The following is an 11,176-nucleotide window of genomic DNA, read 5'->3' on the forward strand; positions in this document are numbered from 1 at the left end:
TTGTCTCTAAGGAGTACTGAGGCCATGCAGTGTTACAGAAGATCAGTCATCTTTTTCTTAAATCGTAAGATCTGAATAGTTTCCAGGGGGTTAAAAGGCATCCCAAGGGAGAGTCCTTGGGAAATGAAGAAGATCCCATGCTCCTAAAAAAGGAGAGAAGGGGCGCCTGGGTGGCTCAGTTTGTTGGGCGACTGCCTTCGGCTCGGGTCGTGATCCCAGGGTCCTGGGATCGAGTCCCACATCGTGCTCCCAGCTCAGCGGGAAGCCTGCTTCTCCCTCTCCCACTCCCCCTGCTTGTGTTCCTGCTCTCGCTGTCTCTGTCTCTGTCAAATAAATAAATAAAATCTTTAAAAAAGGAGAGAAGGTCTATTACCGAGGAACCCCCCCCGACACACACAACTCCCGGGGATTATTCCATGCAGGATGTCAGAGGTTCCTGGTGTCAAAGAGACTGGAGGCATCCCTGGACAGAAATGGCTATGACCACCACCCAGCCCTGTAGGAGGGATGCCAGCATGTCCCCTCCCATTCCCCCACCCCCGCTTCCCTATTGCATCCCAGGCAAAAACATCCACCAAAACACTGAGCCACAAAGAATCGGCCCTTTTTAACCCATGGGAAACACTAGAAAAGTTTTACAAGGGGAAATTACCTGATTTTGTAATTTAAATAGTAGGGGACATTGACAGGAAACAGTGAAGGTGGAAATCAACCATGGTCTAAGCAACATTCCAACACATTCAGTCTTTACAGCAAACTTACCTAGGAAACAGTCCCCAGTTGGTTTTTTGTTTTTGTTTTTGTTTTTAAGATTTTATTTGAGGGGCACCTGGGTGGCTCAGTCGTTAAGCATCTGCCTTCGGCTCAGGTCATGATCCCACGGTCCTGGGATCGAGCCCCACACTGGGCTCTCTGATCGACAGGGAGTCTGCTTCTCCCTCTGCCCGCTGCACTCCCTACTTGTGCTCTTTCTCTTTCTCTGTCAAACAAATAAATAAAATCTTTTTAAAAAATAAGATTTTGAGAGAGAGAGTGCACAAGCACAAATGGGGAGAGGGGCAGAGGGAGAGGGAGAAGCAGACTCCTCACTGAGCGTGAAGCCCAACACAGGGCTTGACAGGGGGATGACAGGGGACTCATTCCGAGGACCCTGAGATCATGACCTCAGCCAAAATCAGATGCCACCCCCAGCTGGGTTTTAATTCAATCAGGTACTGGTTTCAGCTGGTGCCGGGCAGAGGTTTCGTGGCCAGAAGTGGCTAGACCAGAGATGTGAAGGGGATCCCCTTGGACCAATGAGGAGGAAACCTCACATGGGAGTCTTAAGACTGGCAGCCATGCTTGTGACTTAGGTGACTGTCCCATGCCCAAGACAGACGACTTTGTATGAGGACGGGAATAAAGAGAGCGCATCAAGTTTCTGGGTCTTATGACCATCCCAGCCAGAATACTAACTTCCATCCAAAACGCAAGCTTTCTCTTCCCTATAGAATAGCCACGGGCTAGAGGACTGCAGCCTGAGCAATCAACATGAAAGTGTTCCAATAAGAGGTACTCCTTGAAAAGCCCCTGAAATGAACATAAAGGAAGAGAAGAGGAAGTAAGCACTCACCAAGTCTGCACAGAGGCTGAGTCCAGATGAGAAGACTCAGGCCCCCTGATCAGGGTTCAAAAAGATTTGATGTGGGTTGGGAGTGAATGGTCAAGAAATAATTCTTGAGATGTTTTTGGTACAAAAAGGTGTTTTTATTAAAGTGTGGGACAGGACCTGTGGGCAGAGCTCCACTGGGATTGTAAGGAGTGATTGGTTATATACTTTTGAGTTGGGAGAGGGTAAAGACAAAGGAAGTTTCCAAAAGGATTTTCTTTTTTTTTCTTAAGATTTTATTTATTTGACAGAGAGAGACAGCGAGAGAGGGAACACAAGCAGTGGGAGTGGGAGAGGAAGAATCAGGCCTCCCGCGGAGCAGGGAGCCCGATGTGGGGCTCGATCCCAGGACCCTGGGACCATGACCTGAGCCAAAGACAGACGCTCTAACAACTGAGCCACCCAGGCACCCCTCCAAAAGGATTTTCATATGTTAAAGTAGACATACAGGATTCTGAAGGTCTGGCTATTGTCGAGCTAAGATTGCTTTTTACCTCTAGTAAAGCACTTACGTTAGTGGACTCCAGAAATGGACTCTCAACTCGTTATGGTCAACTAATCTTTGACAAATTAGGAAAAAACATCCAATGGAAACAAGACACTCTCTTCAATAAATGGCTCTGGGAAAATTGGACAGCTACATACAGAAGAATGAAACTCAACCATTCTCTTACACCATACACAAAGATAAACTCAAAATGGATGGAAGACCTCAATGTGAGACAGGAATCCATCAAAATCCTAGAGGAGAACATAGGCAGTAACCTCTGACATCGGCCACAGCAACTTCTTTCAAGATACATCTCCAAAGGCAAGAGAAACAAAAGCAAAAATGAACTTTTGGGACTTCATCAAGATAAAAAGTTTCTGCACAGCAAAGCAAACAGTCAACAAAACTAAGAGACAACTCACGGGATGGGAGAAGATATTTGCAAATGACACTACATATAAAGGACTGGTATCCAAGATCTATAAAGAATTTCTCAAACTCAACACCCAAAAAAACAAATAATCCAGTCAAAAAATGGGCAGAAGACATGAACAGACACTTCTCCAAAGAAGACATACAAATGGCTAACAGACACATGAAAAATGTTCAACATCACTAGCCATCAGGGAAATTCAAATCAAAACCACCATGAGATACCACCTTATACCACTTAGAATGGCAAAAATTAACAAAGCAAGAAACAACAAATGTTGGAAAGGATGTGGAGAACAGGGAATCCTCTTACACTGTTGGTAGCAAAGCAAGCTGGTACAGCCACTTTGGAAAACAAGATGGAGGCTCCTCAAAAAGTTAAAAATAGAGCTACCCTACGACCCAGCAATTGCACTACTAGGTATCTACCCTAAAGATACAGATGTAGTGAAAAGAAGGGGCACATGCACCCCAATGTTCATAGCAGCAATGTCCACAATAGCCAAACTGTGGAAGGAGCTGAGATGCCCTTCAACAGATGAATGGATAAAGATGTAGTACATATACACAATGGATAATTCACTCATCAGAAAGGATGAATACCCACCATTTGCATCGACATGGATGGGACTGGAGGGTATTATACTAAGTGAAATAAGTCAAGCAGAGAAAGACAATTTTCATATGGTTTCACCTCGTATGTGGAACGTAAGGAATAGCATGGATGACCATAGGGGAAGGGAGGGAAAACTGAAGGGTGGGGAGAATCAGAGGGAGACAAACCGTGAGAGACTCTTAACTATGGAAAAGAAACTGAGGGTTGCTGGAGGGGAGGGGGGCGGAGGTATAGGGTGATGGACATTAAGGAGGGCACCTGATATGATGAGCACTGGGTGTTATATGCAACTGATGAATTACTGAACTCTACATCTGAAACTAATGATGTACTATATGGTGGCTAACTGAACATAATAAAAAAAAATTTTTTTAAACTCATCTGTAGGGGTGCCTGGGTGGCAGAGTTGGTTGAGCACCCAACTCTTGGCTGAGGTCGTGATCTCAGGGTCATGGATGGAGCTCCGTGTGGGTTCTATGCCTGAGACTCTCTCTCCCTCTCCCTCTAGCCCTCCCACCTACATACACTCTCTCTAAAATAAATGCATCTTTAAAAAGGAAAAAAAAAAAGACAGTGTGAGTTCTTGGAGGCTTGTCATACTCTGCGGGTCCCAAGCACTTGTCAATGGGCTACAAGTTGTATGGAAATTTCATCTTTATCTACATTTCCTTTGCCTTTGTTCTCCTCATCCTGCGGGCTCCCAGGGCTACGGGCAGCTGGAATTGTCTGGAAGAGAAGGAAGCTGCAGGGCCAGGAGCCTGTGGTTCCCGCGGGGATAATGGACACCTGAAGAGCTGACCTGGACCCACCTTTTAACACCTCCGTTGTGCACAGCTTGAAGGGGATGCGGTTCTTGGCGAAGATGTAGACGGCGCGGCAGGGCTGGGACAGCAGGTCCAGGTAGAGCTCCAGGCCCATGGCGGTGGCAGCGCGGACGAGACGACAGCACTCCAGTACAGCGACCATGGCAGGATTAGGGCGCTCTGAGATATAGGGTCTCGGGCCCCGCCCCCCTGGGGCTTCCACCAGTGGGCTAGAGAGCACTGCCCAGGGAGTTGCCCCAACCAATGCCTACCCTGCCCCGCCCCCCCCCCCCTCCCGGCTCCAGCCGGGACCCTGCCCGGGCTCTAGACTTGGTCCTTCCGGGCCGAGCCCGCGCGGCGCCGGATCGCAGGTGTTGTGCGAGAGTTCCGTGCACACCGAGCTGCTAATATTGCGGGGCGCGGTGACCTGCCCGCCCGCCCGCGTTTCTCAGCAGCTCCCGGGTGCATTGCGGGGAGGGGCGCGCTGGTGGGAAGGGGCCGCACTGCTAAGAGAGCGCGGGGAGGATAGAGCGCACTGAAGGGCGGGGAGGAGGGAGCGCACCGCCGAGATGGGAGGCGCAAGCAGGGGAGGGAGCGCGGGTAGGAAGGGGCGCTGGGCCGGGAGGAGGGCGCACCGCGGAGAGGGAGATCTGGGAGGAAAGTTCTCCAGGGGTGGCTGGCGGGGAGGAGGCGCAGCTTGGGGAGAGGGGCGCTGGGCGGAGGGGGAGATCGGGGAGGAAGGGTCTCTCAAGATGGGGCTCCCGACAGAGATGGGCGCGGATGAGGTAGGCTTTGGGCAAGCTGGTACGTACCTGCCTGCTTTTCCGGTCGCCTGTGCCAGAGATCCTGGCGGGTCCCGGGCTTCACCCTGGCTTGGAAACGGCAGGGCTCTGGGATCTGGGAAGCCCACAACCCACGGATATCAGAGTGTTCCTTCAGAGTTTTGTTCCTGGACGCTGCCACTTGGCAGAAGGGTAGAGGATGACTGGGATGCTCCTCCCAGCCATCGGGTCTGTGGAAGGAATCTTAAAGGGCACACAGTGGGATAAGCGTATTTGCAGGTGTGTCCCAGGTTGGTGAGAACCTAGGCTGGGAGGCTAAATTTAGGAAAGAACTTTCTACAGTCGGGAGCTGCCCACCAACAGAGCAGCTGGCGTGAAAAAGTGTGAGTTGCAGGTCGGTGAGGGTGTGCGAAGGGAAAATGCCCAGATCACGGGTCAGGGAGACAAAAGCATTTTGGCAAAAGCCAAAATGTCCCTTTTCCCTTTCTTCTCACTCCTCACCCTACCCTGGATATGATCCCAGAGGCTGCTCTGAGGGTCTAGGGCCGGCGACCCAGCTCTAGCCCAGTCATTTTTTTTTTTTTTTTAAGATTTTATTTATTTATTTGACAGAGAGACACAGCGAGAGAGGGAACACAAGCCTGGGGACTGGGAGAGGGAGAAGCAGACTTCCTGCTGAGCAGGGAACCCTATGCGGGACTCCATCCTCAGGACCCTGGGATCATGACCTGAGTGGAAGGCAGACGACGCTTAATGACTGAACCACCCAGGCGCCCCTCTAGCCCAGTCTTTGAGAGTAACCCACCCCTCTGACCGGGGACCCAAGCAGGTGGATCAGAAGGCTTCCCTGGGATACTTGAAGTTGGAAGTCAGGAGAGAGGAGGGAAACGTGGGCATCATGAGTGATGTGGGAAACAAAGGCAGAAGAAAAATTATTAAATTTCCTTAGAGCCCACTGACAAGTCCTTGAAACAGGCAGAGTGACATTCCTCTAGGAACTCAACTGCCTCAATATTAATACTTTGCTAAGGGCAAAAGGCAATCCTAGCCTGACCCCCCTCCCCCCACCTTCCCTGGGATCCTATAAGTCTAACATATAAAAATTCCTTTAAAATTTTCCTTAATCTCTGGAGCGCCTGGGTGGCTCAGTCTGTTAGGCGTCTGCCGTCGGCTCAGGTCATGGTCCCAGGGTCCTGGGATCGAGCCCCGCATCAGGCTCTCTGCTCAGCGGGAAGCCTGCTTCTCCCTCTCCCACTCCCCCTGCTCGTGCTCCTTCTCTCACTTTGTCTCTCTGTCAAATAAATAAAAATCTTTTCAAAAAATTTTCCTTTCTCTCTAACACCCCCAAGACATGTGTTGGGAATCACCGCCTAAGCATATGGCCTACCGATATACATTGGAAGGGTCCCATGATTAAGGTTTTATAAGATGGCAAGAAATGACATTTTCCGAAAATAGCTAGCCCCCTCAAGGTCCTGGAAACCTTGCTTCCAAATTCCTTAGAAACTTATGCTATCCCTAACCCCCTTCCAACTTGAAAGTCTATAATGGGCTATTCCTCATGACCCCAGAGCAGCTCTTTTTGCACCAAAGAAGTCTCAATTCTTTCTTGGCCGTTAGCTTTGAACCCTAACATTCTTACTACAGCATATGGCACCCAACATGGGGCTTTGAGGCCAGAGTCTCATCTGGACTCTGAGCCTCGGTGCAAGCATGGTGAGCACTTACTTCCTCTTCTCTTCCTTTATGTTCATTTCAGGGGCTTTTCAAGAAGTACAGTCTTACTGAACACTTTCATGTTGATTGCTCAGGCTGCAATCCTCTAGCCCCTGGCTATTCTATAGGGAGGAGAAAGCCTGCCTTTTGGCTGGAAGTTAGTTTTCTGGCCAGGATGGTAATAAGACCCAGAAACTTGATGCCCTCTCTTTATTCCCGGCCTTATACAAAGTCCTGTGTCTTGGGCACGGGACGGCCACCTAAGTCACAAGCATGGCTGCCAATCTTAAGATTCCCGTGTGAGGTTTCCTCCTGATTGATCTAAAGTGATCCCCTTCACTTCCCTGGTCTAGCCGCTTCTGGGCAAGGGACCTCCACTGGGAGCTGGCCAAAACCAGTACCCAACTGAATTAAAACCGAACCAGGGACGGTTTCCTAGGGAGGTTGGCTGTAGGGACTACATATGTTGGAATGTCACTTAGATCATGATGGATTTCTATCTTTACTGTTTTCCGTCAATATCCTCTACTAACTACTTAAAAGCTACACAATTCAGTTATTTCCCCTTGTAAAACTTCTCTAGTGTTCTCCATGGATTAAAAATGGTGGGTTCCTCAAGGCAAGGTAAAATAAGGTGTGACCTTCACAGCATGACCTTCAAGGCATGGTATTTCGGTCCATATGCCAGGCATCCATCTGCAGCCTCGGATGCATTGGGGAAGCTGGGGGACCCTAGCACCCCTCCTACAGGGGCCTTTATCGGCAGCGGTGTTCATAGCGATTTTGTTTGGGGGACGCATTGGGTTGCTTTGACACCAGGAACCTCTGACATACCCTGTGCATGGACGCCACCTGGGAGTCAGGGTGGGTGGGGGATTTTCTAGGTAATGGACCTTCTCTTTTCTTCAGTTCCCAAGGACTGTCCCTTGGGGTGCCTTTTAACCCACTGGAAACAATTCAGATGGCAAACCTTAGGAAAGGACTGAGCTCCTGTAACCCTGCACGGCCTCGGTGGGATCCATCGGTTAGTTCGCTTCTGCAGGAAATAGGGCAAATGGACCTAAGGTACCTTCATTGCTCTACACCAGGACCCTGACCTAAGGACCGCTTGCAGAATGTGTTTGCCTGAATGTGTCGGCTAGTAAAGCACCACACCCCGCCCCGACATACTGGATGATAATTACCTAAATAGGCCTCCTCCAAATAAACCTATGTTGCGGGGCGCCTGGGTGGCTCAGTCGTTAAGCGTCTGCCTTCGGCTCAGGTCATGATCCCAGGGTCTTGGGTTCGAGCCCCACATCGGGCTCCCTGCTCAGCAGGAAGCCTGCTTCTCCCTCTCCCACTCCCCCTGCTTGTGTTCCCTCTCTCGCTGTGTCTCTGTCAAATAAATAAAAAAAATAAAAAATAAATAAATAAATAAACCTATGTTGCTTGAGGAAACACAGGCCCTCCCTAGCAAAGGGGACTCTGACTCTCTCTCTCACTGTTTCTCCTCCTAATAGATGTGGGGGCTTCTCCCTCACTCATTTCCCCAGTTAATGGCTATAACTGGAGCCAACTGTGGCTAGGCTACCTCAGGATGGGGACTTTAAGGCATATTCCCAAGCAGCTGCTGAAACTCTCTTTGTTTCGAGGAAATTCCCTGACTTCTCCGGCCTGACATGGACTGCCTAACCCCCTTGTTCGTGGGAAAACATGGCGTCGGCTCCTCTGGGGAAAATTGGCTTCTAAACCATCCTCGGTGCCTCAGGCACCATGGCTCCTTCTCCCCTCTCTGTCATGGAGCTCAGAACATGATCCTGGAGTCCCAGGATCGAGTACTGCATCAGGCTCCCTGCTCAGCGGGGACTCTGCTGCTCCCTCTGACCCTCCCCCTTCATACTCTCTCTCCACTCTCTCTCTCTCAAATAAATAAATACAATCTTTAAAAAAAAATCCTGGGTACCTTGTAAAATGTGTGTGTATATACGCGAGAATGTGTGAGAGCGTGCATGTGTACACATACTTGGGAGCATCTATGTGTGCTTGAGTGTATAAGAGCATGTATGTGTGCATTTGCTGTGCGCGTGGGTAGGTGGCAATGGCTCTTTTTCCTCTAACTTGCCTGACCACAAGCGCCTGAAATTCTCCCACAGAGAGGATCACTCTTTAGGGCTGAGTCAATTCCCCAAATATTAACTGACACTTCTGGCATGCTCAACACCCTGTGGGCTGCGGGGCAGTCACAAGGAAGGCACCCAGTCCTCAGTCACCAAGCTGGTTAGTAACTTATGCATTGTCCTTTCCAGGAGCCTCTTTAAAAATTCTCATTTCTGCGGCGCCTAGGTGGCTCAGTCGGTTAAGTGTCTGCTTTCGGCTCAGGTCATGATCCGGGGTCCTGGGATTGAGCCCCGCATTGGGCTCCCTGCTCGGCGGGAAGCCTGCTTCTCCCTCTCCCACTCCCCCTGATTGTGTTCCCTCTCTCTCTCTCTCTCTGTCAGTAAATAAAAAATAATAAAAAAAAAACTTCTAAAAAACAAATAGCTTTTTTTTTTTTTTTTGAGAGACAGAGTGCGGCCAGGGTGGAAGGGGGCAGAGGGAGAGGGAGAATCTTAAGCAAGCTCCATGCCCAGCACAGACCCCCACGCAGGACTCCATCTCACAACCCTGAGATCATGACCTGAGCTGAAATCAAGAGTCGGACGTTTAACTGAATGAGGTGCCCAGGCACCCCATAAATAAATGAATTTTTTTTTAAAGATTTATTTATTTATTTGAGAGCGCGAGAATGAGAGAGAGTACATGAGAGGGGGAGGGTCAGAGGGAGAAGCAGGCTCCTCGCTGAGCAGGGAGCCCGATGCGGGACTCGATCCCGGGACTCCAGGATCATGACCTGAGCCGAAGGCAGTTGCTTAACCAACTGAGCCACCCAGGCACCCAAATAAATGAATTTTAAAACAAGAGCAAGGAATAAAAGACTATTCAAATGACACGGCAGACATGAAAAAGAACAAAATAGGACTTCTAGGGGATCCTGGCTGGCTCCGTTGGTGGAGTGTGCAACTCTTGATCTCAGGGTTGTGGGTTTGACGCCCATGTAGAGATTACTTAAAAATAACTTTTAGAGGGCGCCTGGGTGGCTCAGTCGTTAAGCGTCTGCCTTCGGCTCAGGTCATGATCCCAGGGTCCTGGGATCGAGCCCCACATCGGGCTCCCTGCTCAGCGGGGAGCCTGCTTTTCCCTCTCCTGCTCCCCCTGCTTGTGTTCCCTCCCTCGCTGGGTCTCTCTCTGTCAAATAAATAAATAAAATCTTAAAAAATAAATAAATAAAAATAAAAATAACTTTTAGGGGCGCCTAGGTGGCTCAGTCGGTTAAGCCTCTGCCTTCTGCTCAGGCCATGATCCTGGGGTCCTGGGACCAACCCCATGTCGGGCTCCCTACTCAGCGGGAAGCCTGCTTCTCCCTCTCCCGCTCCCCTGCTTGTGTTCCCTCTCTCACTATCTCTCTCTCTGTGTCAAAAAAAAATAATAATAAATAATCTTTAAAATAAAAAAAAGGAAAGTAGCATACAGAGAGAAAAAAATTAAAATTATGAAAGCGAAGTTAAAAGACAGGATCATAGGATGAGGTCTAACATAAGCCCAACTGAAGTTCCAGAATGAGAGGAGGAGGAAAGAGGAGAGGTAATATTGAAGATATGGAGGTGAGAATTTGCAAATTAATGAAAGACGTGGATCCTCAAGTTTAGGAAACACAATGTATTAGATTTCTAGGGCCAGTGTAACAAAGTACAACAGACTATGTGGCTTAATCCACAGAAATTTACTTGTTTTTCCCTAAGATTTTTAATTTATTCATTTGAGATTGATTGATTGATTGATTGATTGATTTGACAGAGAGAGCACAAGCAGGGGGAACAGTAAAGGGGGAGGGAGAAGCAGGCTCCCCGCTGAGCAGGGAGCCCAATATGGGGCTCGATCCCAGAACCCTGGGATCATGACCTGAGCCGAAGGCAGACGCTTAACCAACTGAGCCAACCAGGTGCCCCAGAAATGTATTCTCTTACAATCCGAGAAGCTAGAAGTTCCAGATCAACATTTGGGCAGGGCGGTGCTCGTTCTGAAGGGTTCCAGGAGAGAATCTGTTCCATGCCTTTCTCCCAACTTCTAGCATTGCCGCAAGCCTGCCTTGGCATTCCTTGTCTTGTAGATTCGCTACTCCAATCTCTGCCTGGCGCGCTCACCACCTGGTGTTCTGTGTGTGTCTTCACCTCATCCTTTCTCCCTCTTCTGTTCTCATCAGGACGCCAATTACATTGGGTTAAAGCCCACCCTACTCCAGTATGAGCACATCTTAACTAATTACTGACGTAGGAAAGACGTTAGGGTTCAAAGCCAATGACAAAGAAAGAGTTCTTGAGACGTCTTTGATGCAAAAAGGTGCTTTTATTAAAGCACGGGGACAGGACCCGTGGGCAGAAAGAGCTGCACCAGGGTCATGAGGAGTGGCCCATTACAGACTTTCAGGTTGGAAGGAGGTTAAGGAGAGTGTAAGTCTCTAAGAAATTTTGGAAGCAAGGTTTCCAGGACCTTGAGGGGGCTAGCTATTGTTGGGGAAAGGTCATGTATTACCATCTAATAAAACCTGAGTCATGAGACCCTTCGGATGTATATCGGTGGGTATTATGCTTGGGTGGGGGGGTGATTGCC

Source organism: Leptonychotes weddellii, chromosome 13 (assembly GCF_054177405.1).
Source record: "Leptonychotes weddellii isolate Sample4059 chromosome 13, ASM5417740v2, whole genome shotgun sequence".
In the NCBI taxonomy this organism is placed as follows: domain Eukaryota; kingdom Metazoa; phylum Chordata; class Mammalia; order Carnivora; family Phocidae; genus Leptonychotes; species Leptonychotes weddellii.